Here is a 23,350-nt window from a genome sequence, read left to right as displayed (position 1 = left end):
GATTTCACGCCAAATACGAAATCCATTGCTCTCAATCATCAGTTTTACTTTTGAACAACTGCACCAAAAGTAGAGGGCACAGCTAGCTAGAGCTCCCACGCGGCTGTCAGTATAAAAAACATGTTGCTCCTATGAAATGATATTACCACTTATCGTTCGCAAAATATGGTAGTTCTATATTTTTTTCGCAGAAGAGTTGCCAATGTCTTTTTTCACCTTTCTGGAGGCTGATTAGATATGATAATGTACTACTGACATCAGAAGATGTGTTGGCGATGGCTAGCCGCCGCCGCGCACTGTAAATGTTATTTACAGCCTTGTGAATGGCTCGGCAAGTGCTAGAGCTACACCTTCATCCATCAACTTGACCAACCTTGATGCCTGTTTTTGGCTGCCTGCCAGTGACTGATGTGTTACCTGGCTTGCAGTCTCCCTGCAGCTAGCGAGCTACGCTGCACACGTGGCACATGACCTTTCTTAATAAAAGCCATCTCTTAAGAGTTGGGGTCAGAGCAGATGGTCCTGGTTGTGTGATATGTTTTAGCAGATGAAAGTGATATGAAGCTGTGAACAAGATTAATCTTTAAGATCGACCGCATGTCACAGTACCTTGCCACAAAATGTGGATGCTATAGGAGACAGACAAACATATGAGCTCATTGTTTTGGGGGTGAAATGTTTTCTACGCCTGGAAACCGGGAGCAATAAAAGTCCCTTGTGCGTTTTGTGGTTGAGGTGATTCTGAAGAGCTCTATATTAAAATAGGAACAACAGGAGAAATCTTTCTTTATGAGTAGCTAATGGTGGACAGGTGCTATTAGGTGAAGGGTGTTATCTCTGGACAGATGGCGCAGGAAGAATTTGGATCGTCAGATATCCAGCACAACAACAGTTAAACTGTCAGGTCAGTTGACTGCGATACAGAGGTGGGTAGTGCATACCTGTCAACCCGAGGCCGTCGGCAATCTTACAAATAGTGACGTATGCCTTTACAAATTGGTGACTAATCTTACAACATTGTATACAGCGTGCAATATGAAACAAACATTAAACTCAATTTTTAAAATAATATGATTTTTTTTGGTAATATTGTCACATATAACCTGGTGAAATCAAAGAACTATCAATATCTACAGCTACAACATGATTACTAATATTAAAAGTGACTTTTGTTATAATTGTATGTAGCACTTTTGGCAATTTCTATCATGTCTTTTGATGGTTGCACTTCAGCTCGCAATTCAGTTTGACTTGAAGGTAATTCGTTAGTGTGTCCAATTATGAATTAAAAAGGTCAATTGATAAAATGAACTCACCGATGCAATCTTTGAGCCAGGGAACATTTCTTTTGCTAATTCTGAGAAGTGATCAGCAATAGTTGCAGGCAAATTGTGTTCGGCAACAAATTGGCAGAATAAAATCTCCGCTTTCGTCACTTTTCATTCCGCAGACTTCATCTTTATGACCAGGGTTGTTAATCTTACTTCTAAAAAGTAATTAATTAGTCATAAATTACTTCTCCCAAAAAGTAATTGAGTTAGTAACTCAGTTACCTGAATGTAAGAGTAATTAGTTACTTGGCAAAGTAACTGGGGTTCCTTTCATTTTTTTTTTTTTTCATTTTTTTCGAAAAAACAAAACATAGTAACCTTTGCTATGTTTGAAAGTCATTTATTTATTATTTCATTTCGACATGTGAAAGTTTTAAAACTGTTTCATCATTTAAAGAGATGCAAGTCAAGATTTTGCCGATTTAGTATTTTAGATAAAAAGTTACTTTGGTTCGCTAGGTAGGTTCACTACAACAGAGTCTTTCTGAGAAGTGTACTGCTCTAAAATGGCGTCTGTTAACTAACTCCACCGAGTCTGTCATTTCGCATGTAGTTTTATATGCATGAGATATCTAGGCATAGATTGTAGGCTGTCGGCTACAGTCAGGAAATATTGGAGCCACCTAGCCTAGCATCGCGTTTGCAACAGCGTCTCAACAAACACTTCGCTCTCAGTGTCTCTGACTTTCTCGCGTCATTCAACTAACGTAGTAACGCACATTGTCTCGTTGCCGAAACGGTGACAAAATCCGAACGGAATTTAAAAAAACGTATTGCACGAAAAATGTACAGACTTTGAACGTATGCCGTACACATTTAATAATCAGTGCTCACTTGTACAACTTACGCCGAAACTGTGCAACTTGACAGGTATGGTAGTAACTCGTTACATGTACTCAGTTACATTTACTTAAGTAACTTTTTGATAAAATGTACTTTTAAGAGTAGTCTTACTAATCTATACTTACTTGAGTAGATTTGTGAAGAAAAAAACGCTACTCTTACTCCGCTACTTTGGGCAACACTAGAGTCGTTAAAATTTTCCTCTTTATTCTAAATATTAGATTTCTTCAGAGTTAAATGTAGTACTAAGAGTAGTTTTACTAAGCCGTACATTTTACTTTTACTTGAGTAGATTTGTGAAGAAATAACACTACTCTTACTCCGCTTGGTCTACATAAGAGTCGTTACATTTTACCTCTTTTTTTCTACATATTAGATTTTTTTTTGCCGAGGTGCCAAGAATAGCTCGACTAATTTCACCAATTAGACGTCGCAACAATAATCACATGACTCCATTAACCCTTTAACACCTAAGCCTATTTTGGCCGAATTTGCATGCTTTTGATGTTGCCTTTATATTTCAAAGAAAAAATTGTTCACAATGGCCAAGTTGGGTCCCCTTTTTTAAGGACACCTTGAACTTCATGTCCAAACTGTTGTTTTCTTCACTGACCTATTATAATCCACATTTTTGACCCAAAAAGACAAAAAAATCCCAAAATATTTTTTCAAAATTTGTAATGTTGATGTCCCATTGACAACCAAACATGCTCGACCAAACGTTTTGAAGCTTGATAATATTTATTCTACTTGTTAGGATAAACATTCAATAGAAAAAAATAAGATTGAATGGTTTTATGTTTGACAATTCAACACAAACAGCAAGTATGGTCATAGGCGTTTTTGGCCTTTACACATACTATGGTCAAAACGGGTTATATACAGTGCAAAATAGTGAGGAAAAAAATAATATATATCATATAACACAAAAAGGGTTTGGAGGATATCTCTTTGTGAAGTTAGGTATTATACCCATCACCTTATCTAAAGTATATAGTACATGCAACCAAGCTTCTCGAACACTCATCTTTATAAAATTTGAAAAGATTATAGTGAAGAAAAAAAAAATATAACATTGAAAAAAAGTATTTTCAAAAATATTGACAAGTACAGTAGTTCAATTCAATTCTATTTTTTCTGGCATACGACCCAATAAAGTTGTTTTTTTTTTTTTTTTTTTTTTGCGAACTCAATAAAGCTTTTGCATGAACAGGTCACGGAGCTGCGTCACACACAACGTCACACAGCCTACTCTTTCGCCGTTTGTGCGCTGCTGTCTGCCTGTCACTTCTACTCGCCGAGACGCCGACTCATCGAAGGAAAACAACGACAAATACGGCTCATCTTCTTCCTTGAGTTAATGAAACAATGCATTAGCTTGCGCTAAATTTAGTTTTAGATTCATTCTGCACATTTTAAAGTCGCTCGCTCAAACTGGCCGTTGCTTGCTTCAGCATCCCTCCTTTTCCTTAGTTGGCGCCTCGCTCGGAAATTTATTAAAAATGTCCACATTCGGTTCGCCCTTCTTGACATCACAACGGCTCCTGGGATATATGTAGTCTTTTGTGCTGCTTTCGGTTTTGAAAAAGGACAAGAAATGATGGAAATATGGAGATAGATACATGGTCCATGCAGCGTTTTAATGCATATTTATGAGTGCAATAAAACTATAAAACTCAAAAGACATTATCTCCCGTTTTTCTTGGTCGATTGACTTCAAAATTCATAAAAACTGGTGTGGCATCAACTTCCGTACTTTCAAACGAGACCAACCAGCGGCACGTGGGTGACGTAATTGCAGCTTGACGAAGCTTCAAAGACGACATGCGTAAACGCGTCGCTGCCGACACGTTCGGTGTTAAAGGGTTAAACGACAAAAGCTTGCTGTTCTATGATCACGCCAGCCTGTTCAATCACTTGACATCTTTAAAGCACCATAAAAAATTCAAGTATTTGACATAGAGCACTGCCCTCAACATGAATCGATAGCACGGATTTAAACCTCACTCCCACTTTTTACTTGGCACCGATTGACCACAGAAAACCGGAGATGTGATCCTTTTAATTTCATGATAGTAACTGTGAAGGAACTATTCAAACTAGGAACTATTTTCTCCACTAGAGGGCACTCATGCTCTTTGGACAAATAATGCTTTGTTTCTGTAATGCTACGTCGTTTCCTGTTTTATTTTGAAGGCTTTGCCCTCTTCGTAGTCGTGTACATGCCCTTCCTCTTGTCACCTAATCACCTATTGTTTCCACCTGTTCCGCATTACCTAGTGTGTATATATTGCCTTAGTTTCGCTTGTCTTGTGCAGAAGTGTCTTTCTTCTCAGGTCAGTCACGTCAGCGTCTTGCCATTGCTATCATAGTTATCCTGTATATTATCCTCCATTTGAAGCGCTTTGTGTTTCAACCTTTTGATCCTAGTTATCTTGACTTTTTCCCTCCATTTGGAGCATTTTGTGTTTTTGCCTTTCCTCCCTTTTGGAGTGCTTTGTGTTTGAACTTTTTTGTCTCCCGACTCATTCCTCCGTTGGAGTGCTTTATGTTTGTACTTTTCCCTCATCCCCGCATGCCAGCAGAAGAACCTTAGTTTTCATTAACAAACTTTATTGCCTGTTTCTCTCTCTCTCGCTGGAATTTAATGATCCCCCCCCCCCCCCCCCCATCTTTGGCTTAATGTTGTAATGGGTCATTGTACAGTATCATCATAACAACAGTTAATAAAAAATAATTTTAAAAAATACCATTGTTGAAATAACTAATGAAAATTAGCAGTTAATCACAATGTTACTAATTACTTGAGTATTCTTTTCTCTGGATACTATTTTACTTGTACTTGAGTACATTTTTTGGATGACTAATTTTACTTCGGTAATGTTATTTTGAAGTAATGCTACTCTCACTTGAGTAAAATTTTTGGCTACTCTACCCACCTCTGCTGCCATTAGCCATGGATATGTACTTTGTGCACTGATTTCTTTAAGAAACAAAGCAGGTAAGGGGTTGCTGAATGCTGCTATCAGTATTAACCGTTTGAGATTTTGACCAAAATTTATGTACTCTATGAGAGACCAATTTGTTACTACAGGATTGAACCAATGTCAGCCTCTGATGTATATCTTGGATACAAAACTTAGAGGCAAGCGCATGACCCATGATTTAGCCATCAACCATATCCAAATTAGCAGAGATATCCTTCTTTGTAGACCGCTTATGCCAGTTCAAGCGTATTATGCTAAACACAGCATGAATCTCCTAAAATGGTGATAGCTCATTTTTCTGAGAGCCGCTAATCGGCATGTTTCCGTTGAGGCCTGTAGGCTTTGATTCATGGGAGTTTTGGATGATCGGTTTCAGAGAATTCTCTTCCCTTCAATGAATGTGCCATGCTTCAAAAATAGACACTTGGTTAAACAGAGACCATTAATTATCACTCTTTTGAAGTCTCATTTTTGTTATGCTTGTCTGATGCTGTGGTGGGTTGTTTTTTTAAAACAAAGAAAAGAGCAGACTTGAAATTGAGTGAGTGTATAAGCCAATACTCAGCTGACTGGATACTAACTAGAGCAGGAATTTTGCTGTTTCATTGACACGTCGCTTTCCTCTGCTTTGTGAATGGCTCGTAGCTACAATCCGTCTGAAAGTAATAGGGCTGCTCTGGCCACACTCAACAAAATGCACATGAATGATTTTAACTTTTAAATAGGTGTTTTTCATTGTGTTTACATATTAGCTTTGTGTTTTTACATATTACTGAACACATTGTTGTATTTATCATGCAAGAGAGTCAATTAAAACACTTAAGAAAAAGCATTGCTTCATATATATGTAACGTCATTGCACAAATTGTATGACTTTTGTTCCTCTGGAGTTGCTGTCCACAGCAAAATCTGTAGTTAGATTTTTTTTTTGTGTGTGCAAATTTTGTTTGAGGTGGTGTTGGGTTTTGTGTTGTTTCAAGACAGACACCGTTGGCAGAGTTAAATGTACTAGCAGAGTCAGCCACACCCAGTTTAAGTGCATGTGTCAGTAAACAAAGCAGAAGTGAAGTGACACCATCATTGTAAGTAGTGGTTTCTGTAAATAGCTGGAGTGTGTTCGGTTGAAAAAACAAATGATAGTGGCCCTGACCTCTGTGCTTACTTAAGGAATGCAAGTCCCTCTGTTACCTCTCGCAAGTGTAATGGTTATGAAAAATTACCAGTTAAGCCCATGTTCTGCACTACGGTCCCCCAGTCATCCAGAATATTAACAACATCAAAGTGAGTATTTAAAATTAACTCTCCTATTGTAAGAAAACAAAAGGTGATACATATTTTGCATGTAAAATGTTTGAATAGGAATTGCTCAACTTGTTCAAGTAGTTAAGTTTTACTTAAATGATTCAGGCATTTTTCATTTAACTACATAACTTAATAGTTACTTAAAGCAGTTGTGTGAAACCACGTGAAATAATTTTCTTGCATAAATACCATGTTTGAGCTTATTGAGTGCACCGGTCTACAAAATTGTGGAAAATATCTGCTTTAGAGATAAAAATAGCTACTTGCTGTGATAATATGAAGTTTTTAGTGCTAGTTGGCTAAAGTATTCAAGATACTTCAAGATTTGATTACAAAGATACATTTGTGTATTATATGATATCAGTTTTACAAGTTGCTACATTTGACATGAGATGGATATATCAGTGTGTGCCACCGCTTACGGAATCTGTACAGTAATCAGTGTTAATCTTACTTTAAAAAAGCAATTAGTTACAGTTACAAATTCTCTCAAAAAATAATTGCGGTTGTAACTCAGTCACCTTACTGCAAGAGTAATTAGTTACTCAGCAAAGTAACTGGTGTTACTTTTCATGTTCTACACGTTATTGCATTATACATTCAGGAACATCTTTCACATCAAAGATCAAACATGGGTCACACTTTTTATTTATTTATCTAAAATTTCATCTATACAAGAGTGTAATGGCATACAATCTTTAACTTTCAAATGCTGTGAGAAAAATGCCTTTTTGTTTTTCCTGTTGTAGTGAACGTGTGTGTATCGTCACACCCCTAATATATATAGATATATTTTTCAATATGCAGGTGAGCCTCTGACTTTCCTTCCTCTCCTGACTTGGCTCAAGTTGTTTCAATGAAAAAAAAACATCACACAAGATTCATGGATACGTCATTCAAGAAAAGCTTAGGGCAAGTGACTATTTTTGCTAATTAAAAAAAAAAAAAAAGTAAATATATATATATATATATATACAGTGGGGAGAACAAGTATTTGATACACTGATTAAACGATTAAAATTTTTAATCGAGTTAATTACAGCTTAAAAATTAATTAATTAATTATTAATCGCAATTCAAACCATCTATAAAATATGCCATATTTTTCTGTGAATTATATATATATTCTGTAAAATAAATTGTTGGAATGGAAAGACACAAGATGGATATATACATTCAACATACGGTACATAAGGACTGTAGTGGGCACTTCACTCTACTGTCATTTAAATCTGTCTATGCTGTCCTCACTCCGAAGCGTCTACTTTTTCCAAAGCTAGACAGCTAGTGAACGACGCCTTAATAATCAGACTTCTTCCTTTTTCATCTGATTTATTAATAAAATGGCCTCAAACCATTGTCCTCTTTAGACCGTCGTAAAACTACAAAAAAAAAAAGTACACAAGCATTGCATTAGCAACAACGTTAGCTTAGCACGCTATACAGGTTCACTAAACATAAACAAAAAGCGTCTCATACAAAAAATATAACATTTCGCTTACTAACATAATATGTACATTCTTTACAACAACCATACTTACAGACAAATCTTGTCTAAGGATCATATAAGCACAACATTACAACGTAGGCGTCAGCCCGAGACGTCGTGCAGCCATATTGAACTGGCAAGAAAACAATAAACCATGTCGCAAAGCGACCACAAGAGTTCGCTGTTGGACAGCACAAAAAGCCTTGCTGTAAAACTTACCAAAAGGCAGAATACTGCCTGAGCGGGACATGTGCGTTAATTGCGTCAAATATTTTAAGGTGATTAATTTTAAAAAATTAATTACCGCGCGTTAACGCGATAATTTTGACAGCCCTAATATATATATATATATATATATATATATATGTATAATGTAGCATCTACAAAGACAACGCCCACTTCAATGAATGAATGAATGAATGAATGAATGAATGAATGAATAAATTAAAGGTTTATTTTGGACATGACAAAATAAAAATAATAACAACAACAAAAATCAGACAAAACCAATGATATACGTGAGATAACAGCAACAATAAGACAATAACAATAATAGATATCAAAATGTTTTCATTGTGTCCAAAAAGGAGTAGGATTAAGCGTTTGCTTATTGAAACCTACCCCCTTTTCTATTCCTCAATTACATCAGTCCTCCTTATTTAACTAGTCCTCATATCCACAAAGGAATAAAGTAAATAACTATATACGTAAGATGCAATACAAACAAAGTAAAAAGGACCTAGCCAATAACAGCTATGTGAAAACCCCCTTTCATTAAACCCCTTCCTCTTCCCTATACCCTCTGAAAACCATGTGCTTGTACCACCTCCTAAACTGGATCATGCTTGGACATTGCTTGAGCCCATCATCTAGTTTATTTCACAGCCTCACTCCAAAAACAGAAACATAAAAACTTTTTAATGTAGTCCATACCCTCTGATTCTGTAAGTGAAGCTCCCCCGTCAAACTGTAATGCCTTTCTCTGTTAAAAAACAATTTCTGTATATTGCCAGGAAGTGACCTGTGTATAGCCTCATACATGAGCTGAACTTAGTGATGATAATGCACAATCAGCGGGAAAACAGTAGATTATTTTCAATTAATTGTACTCACATGGATGCCACGAACTGTATGATAAAATTTTTTTTTTTTAAATGTAAAAATTAACCTTTCCTTTTTGTCAATAGACACTAATTACTGTATTTAAACTTCCCCTGTTTGAATAAAAACACTTATTAGGTGAAAAAAGCTATAGTCAGTGTAGTATTTGAAGGTCCTCTGAGTGCTCAAAGATGAAAGCCCCTTCTTTGCAATGCCATAATAAAAGATTACAAAGTACGTTTCATGTCATGTAAAATGCCCTTGAAGTGAATGTTCTGTTCTGTTTTTATTTATTTATTTTGAAAATGAGAGAAGCCCTGAGTAAGCAGCTGTGGTGACGTCAACCTCTCCTTTCAAATGAAACCATTATTCATTAAACGGAGGGTGAATCATTTAGCGGAGTGGATGGAGAGTAGGGTGACCTCAGTATAAAAATGGTGCTCATGAATATACATTGGCCAACATCCATTTGCAAGGTACAGTGTACACTGTAAATGTCGTCTTACTTGGCCATTTTAAACATTGGGTGTATACAACTGGAATTCACAGGACTTGCTTCACTATTTGTTGATTTGAATAACTACATTAATGTTTTAAAACGTTTGTTCTCAATGTGTGGTTCTAGTACCACCAGTGGATGAACAAAGAGGAGGTTTATGGATATAGTTAAAACCCTTTCACACCTAAGCCTATTTTACCAAATTTGTATGCCTTTGATATTGCCTTGATATTTCAAAGAAAAAATTGTTCACAATGGCCAGGCTGGGTCCCTTTTTTCAGGGCACCCTAACCCTCATGTCCAAACTGTTGTTTTTTTCCGCTGACCAAATATATTTAATGTTTTTGGACCCAAAAGGACAAAAATAAAAAATAATGGTCATAATTTGTAATATTGATGTACCATTGACAACCAAACATGCTCGACGAAATGTTTTGAAGCGTGAAAATATTTATTGAACTTGTTAGGATAAACATTTAACAGAAAAAAGGAGACTGAAAAGATTTATATTTGATAATTCAACAAAAACAGCAGGTATGGTCATAGGCGTTCTTGTCCTTCCTAAATACTATGGTCAAAACAGGTTATATACAGATCAATAGCGCAAAAAATATACAGTATATATGATGGAAAACACAGGAAAGGCTGAAAAAGCAGTTTCTGCTCTTACACCCCTCTTTAAAATAAACTGCTGTATCTTAAACCAAAAGAACTATTGTGTTTGATAGAACAATATGTCTATATGCTGCCATAGCAGTTTCATAGTGCATTAAACCACTGAACTCTTTCTAATTTGGCCGTTTTACCCTGTAGACCCCTATTTACAGACACAGCGCAACCACTTTTGTTTCAACCCAGCCATAAAAAGAAGGTAAATCATATATTTATTATTCGAAATATCTATCATTTTTAGCTTAGAATCATTAACTGATGTCTAAAATTCAGTTTAAAAAATGACTTTACAAAATTATTCACTCACATATTTTAAACTGTTAAACAAATTACGTCACAATGAACAAGTATTTGATACACAGCGACTTTGTTGGTTTTCCCACTTGCAAGCCATGTAGAGGTCTGTAATTTGTATCATAAATTCTCTTCAACTGTGAGGGACTTAATCTAATACAAAAATCCAAAAAATCACATTGTATAATTTTAAAATAATAAATGTGTATTTAACTGCATGAAATAAGTATTTGATACATTACCAACTAGTAAATATTTCGGCTCTTAGTTCTTTTTTAGTAACCCCTCCTGTTTTACACTCATTACCAGAAGTAACTGCACCTGTTTGAACTTGTTACCTGTATAAAAGACACCTGTTCACATGCTCAAACAAACAAACTCCAACCTCTCCACAATGGCCAAGACCAAAGAGCTGTGTAAGGACATCAGGGATAAAATAACAGACCTGCACAAGGATTGGATGAGCTACAGGAAAATAAGCAAGCAGCTTGGTGAGAAGGTAACAACTGTTGGAGCGATTATTAGAAAATGAAAGAAGTTCAAGTTGACAGTCAATCTGCCTCGTTCTGGGGCTCCATGCAAGATCTCACCTCGTGGGGCATCATTGATCATGAGGAAGGTGAGGGATCAGCACAGAACTACACGGCAGGACCTGGTCAATGACCTGAAGAGAGCTGGAACCACAGTCTCGAAGAAAACCATTGGAAACACATTACGCCGTCATGGATTAAAATCCTACAGCACACGCAAGGTCCCGCTGCTAAAGCCAGTGCATGTCCAGACACGTCTGAAGTTTGCTACTGACCATCTGGATGATCCAGAGGAGCAATGGGAGAAGTTCATGTGGTCGGATGAGACCAAAATTGAACTTTTTGGTCTAAACTCGGCTCGTCGTGTTTGGAGGAAAAAGAAAGATGAGTACAACCCCAAGAACACCATCCCAACTGTGAAACATGGAGGAGGAAACATCATTTTTTGGGGCTGCTTCTCTGCCAAGGGTACAGGACGACTGCACCGTACTGAGGGGAGGATGGATAGGGCTATGTATCGCCAGATCTTGGCTGACAACCTCCTTCCTTCAGTGAGTGCCCTGAAGATGGGCCGTGGCTGGGTCTTCCAGCGTGACAACGACCCAAAGCACACAGCCTAGGCAACTAAAGAGTGGCTCCCTAAGAAGCATCTTAAGGTCCTGGAGTGGCCTAGCCAGTCACCAGATCTGAACCCGATAGAAAATCTATGGAGGGAGCTGAAAGTCCGCGTTGCCCGGCAGCAGCCCCGAAACCTGAAGGCTCTGGAGAAGATCTGCATGGAGGAGTGAGCCAAAATCCCTGCTGCAGTGTGTGCAAACCTTGTCAAGGACTACAGGAAACGTTTGGTATCTGTAACAGCAAACAAAGGTTTCTGTACCAAATATTAAGTTTGATTTTTGTGATGTATCAAATACTTATTTCATGCAATTAAATGCAAATTTATTATTTAAAAATCATACAACATGATTTTCTGTTTTTTTTTTGTTTTGTTTTTTTTTAATTAAATTGAAAGTTTGAAGTTGAAGAGAACTTATGATACAAATTACAGACCTCTACATGCTTTGCAAGTGGGAAAACCAGCAAAATCGGCAGTGTATCAAATACTTGTTCTCCCAAATGTATAATTAAAAAAGGGCAATAGAGGAGGGGCAATTTTATTGTTCAAATGATTTTTTTCTTTGATTGAATTTTTTTTTTTTTTTTTTTTTTTTTATTCAGGCAACTTTTTGGGCAGGATTGAATGATTTAGACACAAATGTCCTACCCATAAGATGGCCCAAACACAAAAAGGATTGGTTCAATCAAAGAAAACTTTTTGAATGAAAAATTAAGTTTTCAAATGCAACTTATTTTTTGATTGAATAATAAAGACAAAAACGTCCTAGCCTAAATGTGGCCCAAACACAAATCAACAATACTTCAATCAAAAACGTTGCTTTAAACAAAAAAAAAAACAAACAAACAAAAACTTGACCCCAATTTTAAAAAATTCTAAGAAAAATAGTTTTCAGATGCATTTTTTTTTAGTTTAAAATTTAATTTTGCATTTAAACACAGTTTAAAAAAAAAAAAAAATTATTGAAGCGACTTTTTTTTTAAATTGAAAATCTATATTTTTACTGAAGCAACTTTTCCTCCATAGGGCTCCGCCCAGGGGATACAGTTTTTGACTGGGGTAACTACATTGGAACGACACCGGCGGACGTACCTTAATTAATGGATGACGATCTTGGCGAAAAGTATAGCTGTCCTAAGCAGCCTGATTTAGGAATTCCCCTCAAGAATGATGGGAAACAAAAAACCCTAACTGCCAACTTATAACTATAAATATTCTTGTAAGTTAATTTTATGGCTGACACTGCGTTTCGAGGTCATCAACATGTGGTGCCCCCCTGCCCCAAAAGTCACACTCCCCCTACAGTGCTAATGCTGAAACTGTAGTTTACAACTCAAACTGCTGCCTTTTAAACATTCTAGCCTACTACATTAATGTAGTTTAACTCCTTGCCTGCCAAAGGCTAGCAGTGATCATTCATTTTTTGCGAGGTGTTACTTGCTATAAAAGGTTTGAGATGTACTGATTTATAACAATGATCTACCATTTAATTACTGTGAGTTAAAAAACAAATTTATTGGTTTCTTCTGTTTATATCAGAGGTTGACTGCCCAGTCTCAATTGACAGTGTGGTGTTTGTGAGATAGCTGTCTGTGTGACAAGGCCTTAATGCCCTTTTGGCTATTTGTAGAACTCGCATGACAGAGGAGGTGAGCTTAGGGCACAACGTGTCAATCACTATTGGCTACAAAATGTCACACCCTTTCTTCTGTCCAGCGGATTACAATAACACTTGACACTTCACACATCCAGCCTGCCTGAACATTGAGTTAATTTTTTTAGACTTACAAATTACACAGTGTTTGAAATGTGCGTGTGCTGAAAGAAGTTGGCGTGATAATATCTTTTGGTGTAATTACAAAGTAAGTGTAAGTTCATGTCGTAATAAGCATGGATCTTGTGAGGAATTTTAAATTATAGGACTGTCTCATAGACAAAAAAAAAATCTGATGGTTTGAAATATTTTTTTACGGTGTCTGGTGACACAGGTGTGGTCAGTTAAATGAGATGGGTTTGTTTCTTTGTCAGTGGAGAGAGTATAGTCAGTTGTAGCGGATTCTCCTCTTGCAAGGTGTGTGTTGACATCCTTACATACACAAAAAACTATGCCTCCAGGTGTGGCCCCGCCTCTTTCTCACCAGATCGACTTTCTTCTGCACAAGCCTGAGACACAGACACCTCCGCCAGACTCTGACATATAATCCGGGCCTGCCAGGGCCTTTATCAAACATGATCAATGGGCGCGTCGGGCTTTTCTCCACACTACCTGCAGGCAGCGGGATACCTGCACGTGCATTCCGAATACTCAGACACATCCAAGCACAAGAGACATATCACCTGTCTTTTACGGCAGTTTGGTTGAGCGTGGGGGTAAGGTAAGGGAAGGGTGGGATACAGTTCCTCTTTTACATCTATATGGCGAAAAGAGACATCTCTTTCCATGGAATCTTTGCCCAGTTTATGATGTGATATACTATATTTCATTTGCAGAAATCATGTAAATTAGTCGTCTGAATTGATAAATGCAGAGTGACTGACATCTGTTCAACGCTATGTACTTCTCTATGCTGAAGTCAGGCCTCCTAAAAAATTTACACCTTAAAAGTGAGCGTTGGTGTAATTTTTATTTTATTTATAAAAAAAACAACAACAACAACAACAAAGACCGTTTCAAATTTCCAGTAAAAAAACAACTGAAAAACAATGAGAAAACTTCAAAAGCGTACAGTTAAACCAAAAACAAATTACAGTAAAAGATTATAACAACTTCTCTACAACTCTGCCCCATGATGCAGCCTGCTCATTCTACACTGCTTAATATTATTCCAATCATTGAACGTCATCATTCTGCATCATTCATCATTAGTCCAACACATGCTTGCATATTGTGCCATTCAGCATTTCAATACTTTTGATACTTTCCTTTTCGAGTGGACTAGTAGACCATGTTATTAAAGGGATCCTCCGATAGAAATACTTTAAGTTCTTAGAGGATAAACGTTATTATGAGTTGAAATAATTTGATATGAAAACCCCTCTTGATGTTTTCAGTTTTATGCAATTTGTAAAATTAGTTTAACGAGTAGGCCGCCATTGTTGTTGACGTCACTTGGCTACGTTGCCAGGCTTCCAGAGTACGACTCTCGCGACATAAACATGTCATCTGTTCAACCCTTTCAATTTGAACCCAAGACCAACATTAATAAGCATGACAGAACTGTCGAAATTTCACAAAACGAGAAGCAAAGGCAAAATGAACAGGAAAGACGGGATGAGACGAGACGAGAGTTGGAAAAAAAACGGTGTTGTGCCAAAATGTGCTACACCGGCGAAATGTCCTACAAGAGGGCGAATTTGACACCCAAAGTACTCCTGTGCGTTTTCAGCTTGTTTTTTGTTTAGATGCATACAGACAGATCATAATAAAGATGCCTCAAGAAAATACTTAAATGCAGTAATATCAAATAAGGGTGGTTTAAATACGCTATGTGACTAATGTGGTCAACAGAGCAACAATATTCTTTAAAGCTACCACAACAAAACACAATGCTTCAAACTATGAGAGGGAAACACATGCAAAAAGTATTTTGAGGCAATGAAAAGGTAATAAAGGACTAAATAAAAACACAAATAGTAAGTTCTAGCCGCTTTTAACCGTTGTGCGTATGTGTTGGACATCTCGCCGCGTAGATGGAGTGCAGTACACCGATAGTGTTCGTCTAGTGACAGTGACAAACTACATCATCACCCCGAGCATCCATTGCACGCACAAAACATGGCGCCCTCCCTAGGTCAACACGTACTATATATTATATTATAGGTTTTTAGATCAGTTCTAATAACATATTTTAGTAAAAGAGAGAACAATTGTGGCTTATCAGAGCCCACAAGTCTTTCAGTCCGAGGTTCCCTTTAACATTTACCATTTGTATTTGGCAAACAACCATCAGGTCTGTGCTTAAAATCTAACTGTGAAAAATCCGCAAATTGTATTATGCTGTAAAATGTAAGGTTTCCATAATGTCAAAACATTACATCCTTTTTTTCCCTTTTTATTTTTTTTTTTTTTTTTCCGTAAATCTTTCTTGTGAAGTACAAAACAATTATTTTCCAGTCCCTCAATTTGCTGTTATTAAATGTTTTTAATATATACAGTAAAAGAACATTTTAGATTTTATGGTACTTTTTTTTTTTTTTTTTTTTTTACTGCATGTTTGTACATGTCTGAGGTATCAACACCTTTGTGGCTCCTGTCTGAAATGTATTGCCTGAAGCAGTGGGGATTTTCCCTCAAAAATAATTTACCGGTATAGGTGAAACAGATTCCATCTTTCTTCTTGTTTTGTTTTTCCTATTTCCTGTGTGGCCAGGAGGCCAAATCATGAGTGAAACAGGAGTGGAAACAGACAGAGAGTCCTTTTCAGACTCTTTGGCCCAGAATCAATATGGGATTTTGGTTTGAACCTGAGGACCACTGAAATGGCATGCATGTGTAGAATTGCATTTTAACATGGGATATTGATCAAGAATGATTCCTATAAACTGAGTTCTTTCTACCCCTTTCAATGACAATGTTCTCTGTTTTTCCTGACTGAAGAGTATTGCCTTGCAGACAAGAAAGCACGAGGTTAACCAATGTCGAAAAAGTTTTTTTTTTTTTTTTTGTCCAAGTGTTATCACCACTAACTGGATAATTCAAATGTTCTATAAAAATGTAACATAATATTGTTGAGTATCCCTTTCGCGTTGTTTCTGCTTTGGAGACAGAGAACAGTTTGTTGAACTTCAAACTGTTTTGACTGCCTGACTGATCTTGTGAGGACTGGCAATGACAAGAGTGTCCTTGTAAGGGGAGGTTGGTAACGCCTGGCACGGGCCTTGAGCGCAGTACAAGCATCCTACGGCTTCAATGGATTATTTTATGAGCACTAGCACCCTCTTGTGGTTAGTATTTTACTTGTTGCCTCTGCTCTTCGGCTTCAAGTTTTGACATTTTGCAAGAGGCAATAAACTAGCCAGGGGTCGGCAACCCAAAATGTTGTTGGACCCAAAAAATATGTTTGGAGCCGCAAAAAATTAAAAACCTTATATCAGGGTTACACATGCTGTATCTATATTAGCCTACTATCAAAATGACTAAGTTGCCTACAAATACATAAATGGTAAATGGTGTTATACTTGAGGTTCATGATTAAATGGTTATTTTCCTTGCACTGCATCCTATAGAGAATGACGCACCACGTGACTACTCTGTTGTACGATGCTGCCTCAAATTTAACTTCATAACAATATTAATGAATTAGACCAGATTTAAAAAAAAACATCTCCCCATCTTTTTCCATTTTGAACATTTTTGAAAAAGCTCCAAGGAGCCACTAGAAGGCGCTTAGGAGTCCAGAGCCACGGGTTGCTGACCCCGGGGCAGAGGTTGGTAGTAACGCGTTACGTGTACTCCGTTACATATACTTGGGACACTTTTTGAGAAAAAATGTACTTCTAAGTGTAGTTTTACCAAGCCATATTTTTTACTTTTATTTGAGTTGACTTGTGAAGAAAAAACGCTACTCGTACTTTGCTACTTTGGGCTACGCAAGAGTCGTTACATTTTTTCCTCTTTATTTTACATGTTAGATTTATTATTTTCTTATGCTAGCGATGCTATTGCCAAGAGTAGCGCTACAAATTTCATCAATGAGACGTTGCAACAATAAGCACATGACTCCATTACTCCAATGCAAGCTTGCCGTTCAAATGAAGTATTTGACATAGAGCACGGTCCTCAACATGAATCGAAATCACTGATTTAAAACTCTGACCCAGTTTTTATTTTGCACCGATTGACCACGGAAAACCGGAGATATGATCCTTTTAATTTCATAGTAGTAACTAGGAAGGAACTGCAGTATTCACTACTCAAACTAGGAACTATTTTCTCCACTAGAGGGCAGAGCACTCATGCTCTTTGGACGAATATTGCTTCAATACAGTTTTTTTTTCCTCTCGTTAATTTTTTTTGTTTTTTAATTTCTTTGGCTTAATGTGGTTATGCAATGGGTTATTGCATAGTATCATAGCAGCTCATATAGGTATTTTTTTGCTGAGAAAAAAAAGCCATTGTTTAAAAAAAAAAAAATCAAACCAAAAATAAACAGTTACTCAAAATGTTACTCATTACTTGAGTATTCTTTTCACTGGATACTCTTTTATTTGTACTTGAGTTCATTTTTTTGGATGACTACTTTTACTCTTACTTGAATAATATTATTTTGAAGTAACGCTACTCTTACTTGAGTAAAAGTTTTTGCTACACTACCCACCTCTGCCCCCGGGCTACCCTGATTCGATGCCTTCAAATTTGGCCTGGAGGGCAATGTGCGAGAATTCATGTTTTCAGATAACTGGTGCAAAAGGCTGCTTGTAATGAAATTTGAATTGCCAGTATGTCACCAAACAAGAGGAAAAATCCAAAAAATTAATTATCTTTACGAGTACTTAATTTAATGAGAGATATACTGGTCAACTGAAAATAGCGACTTTCCCTCCCATTGACTTGACTGAGTTTAAGATCACACTGATGCTGCAAAAGATCTCTTCAATGTAAAATGTGACTTGTCACGGTGGGGGGCACACACAGCTAGATTCAAATGCAAACAGGAGAGATTCAGGTTTCAATGACAGCTTTATTTACATGGCATGTAAAACAGGCCAGCTTCAAAGTCCAACAGAAAACAAAGTAACAACAAAAGATTCGGCAATGTAGACTTGGAACAAAAACATGACAAGAACAAACTTAACTGAAGACAGTGTTTGTTTTCCTGCAGCTTCTTTCACATGATTGACGCACTGGCACAAAACAAGGAAAAAGAGGGGAATATAGACAAGTTTCCTACGCGAAAATTGGGCGGCGCCGTCTTTGACATTTTCTGCTCCGGACTTCCGGTTTAGACAGAACACCATAAATTGCGGTTGAAGTAAGCAGTATGTAGACAAAGTTAAAACTGCAAAATCAAACCAGGGGAACCCACGGAACCTCCAAAAATGGATTCAGCACGACGTAGATGAAACTCCAGGTCTTTGTGTTGTGCGTTTGTTCTTATCACTTTGTTGACTGTTCGTGGACAAAATTCTAACAATCTGTGCAGCCTGTGTGAATCTACATTAGATGTAGATTGATACGCCAGCCACTTGAGTGACCAAAATTACAAATAATATTACAGTTGCCGAATGCAGAAGGACTGACACAGATTTTGTTGTTACAAGGAAATACTACAAGGTATTGTTCATCTGTTTAGATTATTATGAGCTAATCACACATGTACATACAAACACAAATAGTATGTCATTCTTTATTATTGCAGATATTTATCACAATAAGACTTTTGGACAACATGATTAGATTTCTTGTTTTATTTAAAATGATTGGTGCATGTTCAAAACAAGTCAATAAATCACAAATTATAAAATTATTAGAATAATTCTAACAAAGGTGGAGCATAAATCGAGCCTTTCATCATCAAGGTAGAATGCACGTAGTCTCGATATACTGTATGTCCATCAACTTAAATGTTGTTGTGAGGAACATCAAGTTGTTTTCCCTTTGCTAACAGCGTTTTCCACCTGTTAACAAATGAACAAAAAGTGTGTAATGCTTAAATTTATGCATTTAGGGTAAAAAGCCCGTGTATGACTTGTAGTAGATGACTTTGTTTCCATTTCTTTATCGTTGAAGCTAATGCAAATCTAATGATGTCTGAAGGGAATAGGTACTGTTCTCGCACACACCATATAAAAGTTTGCATTAGTCTAACACATTCATTATAGTAAAGCATCTAACCATAGTTCAGGCAGACTTCACTTCATGCCCTTTTGACACAGTAAAGTGAATCACCTTATCAGCCCTGTCGGGGCTCGTGAGGGGGAATGAAGGAGATGGTACCGTTTCTCGTAGGCACTGTCTAACTCTTTGCATTACTCTAACACATGTAATATAATCAATCAGGGAATAGTATCATTTCTCATATTTACTGTAGGACTGTTTGTATTACTCTAACACACCTAAAATATAAAAAAAAATAGCACTTACAGCATAGTTTTATAAAAAGAAGCAAAAGAGAGGGCATAAGAGATACATAATGCCATCTTATCATAGAATCCCAACGCGTCATGAGCAAGATTGATGCACCAACTCTTGCAATCAGTTCTCCCGGGCACTCCAGGACAAAGAGCAGGGCGCTCTGTCCTAAAACAAGTAGCATCGGAGAACACCCTCGGCCAACCAGGATGACAAGATGATGGCGCTTTGGACGTCAAGACCTGCGTCGGTCGCCGTGGCAACCACGTCCCAGCCACGAAGGATGACACACGAACCTGACGTGCCACAGAGGGATGACCCCAAGACGACACCCAGCCACGCCTTCGGCCCGGCCCACTCTTGCCTGGCACGGCCAGACTGTTCTCCCTGTATTTTTCAAACACTGAGAGAAAGGTCTGGGAACCAGCCCATTAACGGCCTCTCGAGCAGGTACAAAATCAATCTTAACGAGTAACGTCACTCTTGCGTGTCGAAAGTCGTCTCCACAACAACACAGATGGTGAACAGGAGAGCCGAGAATATGTTCCAATCCACGGTAAAATCCGTTTTAAATTACCAAAAACACATCGACACGAGTCATTGACAAAAGTCTGTCTCGCGCTAGCCATGTTGAATAAACTCCGCTCTCCTCGTATGTTTACTTCCGCGCACATTCCGCTGAATGGTGGCCAGACTCAATTGCTGGAACAGCGGTTAGTCTGGTGTACCAGGCAAGGCCCACTCCACCGAAGCTTTAAAAAAGAACTAAACATTTAGATAACTGTCGCTGCTTGGGAACATTTCTATGGAGCCTTGTTTTGCCGACCCTGGATCCAGCAGGGTCTCTCTCTCGTCTGTTTTTGCCTTGTTTTTAACCATTGTCTAATTGTCAACCTGTTTTCGGTGAAGCCTTCTTCAAACTTTTAGAACACACAGTCAGTACAAAGGGTTAACACCGGAGTGAACGCGCGGAATTTTGGCCCCTTCTGGTCGACTTGCGGGAGCGGTGCCAGCAGAACACCATTCCGTTCAGCTGTCGCTGTTGTCCGCGGCTTGGCCGGGGGGGGCCGAATTCCTTCATGTCTCAGCTGTGACACAACACACAGAATTGTAGTCAAATTGAGCATAAATGTACCTGTTATTGCTTTGTGGTGGCACTGTCTTGGTTCCTCATCTGCCTTCATGAACACAAAATCCTCATATTCATGTTGTAGGACACATTCAACTGGATGCTTCAGAGCTTTTCAGGCCCCTTATTGCGTTCCATCCACTACCATTAAATTAATAAAATACAAAACTATTTTGGTTGTGGTGACTCTTGGTGGCCGAGTGGTTAGCACGTCCGCCTCACAGTTCTGAGATCAAGGGTTAAATCCCGGGCTCCGGCCTACCTGTGTGGAGTTTGCATGTTCTCCACGTGCCTGCGTGGGTTTTCTCCGGGGACTCCGGTTTTCTCCCACATCCCAAAAACATGCGTGGTAGGCTGATGGAACACTCAAAATTTTCCGTATGTATGAGCGTGTGCGTGAAAGGTTGTATGTCTCAATGTGCCCTGCGATTGGCTAGCAACCAATTCAGGATGTACACCGCCTACTAGCTAGTTAGCTGGGATAGGCTCCAGCACCCCCACGACCTTCATGAGGAAAAACTGGCATGGAAAATGAATGAATGACCTCCCATGTCGTGATGATGGCAGGTGGATGCGTTATTTCCAAATTGTCTTTTTTGAAGGATTTTGATGAGTGATGCCACTCCAGCACCATTGTTGTTATGGTTGGAGAAAGTGTAAAATGGAAGTCCGGAGCAGAAATGCGGAAGTAAAGCGGAAGTGCATCGGAAACTTGTCCATAAGGATAAGGGCTAACGATACACAGATGTGGGAAGGGGAAGGCAAGATAAGACTGGCAAAGGTGAACACAGAGCAACAAAAAGGAACCCACCAAAATAAAACAGGATGTGAACTAACATAAATCAACACGGCTGACAGCAGTGCGTAACATGTCAGGAAAACCCTACCACAACACGTGAGTTTTATTTGGGGTTAATAAGCAGGACTTAAAATGGCAGTGTGTGCTCACTTACATTTTGCATAATTTGAATATGATTGGTTAACTTCTGAACAAGGCACATTACCGGTTTGGTATGTGCATGTGTACACTTTCCACTTCCCCTTTTATATATATTTTTTCAACTAGGTTTTTACAGATTATAGATCAAATTAATGGTGGACAACATTATGAAGTGATTCATCTTGGTTCCATTTTGATTTTAACATGACAAAAGCAAAGTGAAGGCTTTTTATAAATACAATATCTGGTTATATCTCACAGTTCAAACATTTTTTTATGCGCAGGCTGAAAATTGTGCATTTTAAAGTCATTAATTTGAAAAAGGAGGTACATTGAAAAACTGATTAGGGTCAAATTGAAGACTCTTAATTGTCCTTAGGTGTGTATGTGGATATTTGTGTGTGTGTGTGTGTGTGTGTGTGTGTGTATATATATACACACACACACGCACACACATGTGTATCTCTCTCTCTCTCTCTCTCTCTCTCTCTCTCTCTCTCTCTCTCTCTCTCTCTCTCTCTCTCTCTCTCTCTCTCTCTCTCTCTATATATATATATATATATATATATATATATATACAGTGATATGGAAAAAATATCTGAACCTTTTGGAATTTCTCACATTTCTGCATAAAATCCCCATCAAATGTCATCTGATCTCTGCCAAAATCACACGGATGAAAAAACTGCCTGCTTTACCCTTAAACCACCCAAACATTTATAGGTTTTCATATTCTAATGGGATAGTATGCCAACAATGACAGAAGGGGGAATAATAAGTGAGTGAACTATTTTGTGCCCCCCCCCCCCCTTCCCCCCGGAATGTCTGGCATGCATCGCTGTCTTTAGGTCATGCCACAGCATCTCAATGGGGTTCAAGTCTGGACTTCGACTTGGCCACTCCAGAACGTGTATTTTGTTCTTCTGAAACCATTCTGAAGTTGATTTACTTCTATGTTTTGGATATTTGTCTTGTTGCAGCATCTATCCTCTTTTTAGCTTTAACTGTCTGACAGATGGCTTCAGGTTTTCCTGCAAATCATCCTGATAAACATTTGAATTCATTCTTCCATTAATGATTGCAAATTGTCCAGGCCCTGAGGCAGCAAAACCGCCCCAAATCATGATGCTCCCTCCACAATTCTTCACAATGGGGATGAGATGTTGATGTTGGTGAGCTGTTCCATTTTTCCTCCACACATGACATTGTTACTCCCAATCAATTCAACTTTGGTTTCATCAGTCCACAAAATATATTGCCAAAACTTCTGCGGAGTGTCCAAGTGCCTTTTTGTGAATATTAAACGGGCAACAATAACTTTTAGACAGCAGTGGCTTCCTCTGTGGAGTCCTCCCATGAATACCATTCTTGGCCATAGTTTTACGTATAGTTGATGTGTGCACAGAGATATGGACTGTGCCAGTGATTTCTGTAAGTCTTTAGCAGACACTGTAGGGTCCTTTTTTACCTTTCTGAGTATTCTGCGCTGAACTCTTGGCATCATCTTTGGTGGACGGACAGTTCTTGGGAGAAAAGCAACAGTGCC

The sequence above is a fragment of the Corythoichthys intestinalis genome, chromosome 3, assembly GCF_030265065.1.
Source record: "Corythoichthys intestinalis isolate RoL2023-P3 chromosome 3, ASM3026506v1, whole genome shotgun sequence".
Classification (NCBI taxonomy): Eukaryota; Metazoa; Chordata; class Actinopteri; order Syngnathiformes; family Syngnathidae; genus Corythoichthys; species Corythoichthys intestinalis.
This window is presented reverse-complemented; position numbering follows the sequence as displayed.